Raw genomic sequence first — 466 nt, 5'->3', positions numbered from 1 at the left:
GTGGATGTGTCCTAGGGACCCCCATCCCGCCATGGGTGGGCTCAGTGCCACGCACCTTCCCGGCCACCCCCCGGCTCCACGGGGTCCCTTCTTGCTGTAAATAAAATATTTATTGTGGACGGTTCGGTGCCGCCGCCCCCACCCTGCTTCGCTGGCCCCGGGCCCTGTTTTTTATAATTAAAGATAATAATTAATAATAATTAATAATAATGATGCTTTGTTACAGGTGTCACTGATAGCCTTTAGAGAAGAATAAAGAATATATTTTTCTCAGTCCTGCCCCGCTTCGTGTCTGGGGGGGCTGGGGGAAGGAGGGGATGAGCTGTGGGGGGACACCAATGTATCCCAAACTGTGTGATGTGCTGCCCACGTCCATCTGTCCATCCATCACTTCTCCATCCCCTCACCTCCCCATTCCACGTCCATCAGACCCTCCGGCTGCTGTCTCGCCACCTTCACACTCCTT

The 466-nt window shown here is 53.4% G+C and overlaps 1 protein-coding gene across 1 annotated transcript in view; it reads left to right on the top strand.

Annotated features, from left to right (window-relative positions):
- Positions 1–466, top strand: part of WNT1 (Wnt family member 1) — a gene marked incomplete at its 5' end in the record, with an annotated part of 3,289 nt that overhangs the window by 1,982 nt on the left and 841 nt on the right. The window lies entirely within an intron of this gene.

Source organism: Corvus brachyrhynchos, unplaced genomic scaffold (genome assembly GCF_000691975.1).
Source record: "Corvus brachyrhynchos isolate BGI_N302 unplaced genomic scaffold, ASM69197v1 scaffold193, whole genome shotgun sequence".
In the NCBI taxonomy this organism is placed as follows: domain Eukaryota; kingdom Metazoa; phylum Chordata; class Aves; order Passeriformes; family Corvidae; genus Corvus; species Corvus brachyrhynchos.
The sequence above is the reverse complement of the archived record's forward strand: the minus strand, read 5'-3'. Positions and strand labels throughout refer to the sequence as shown.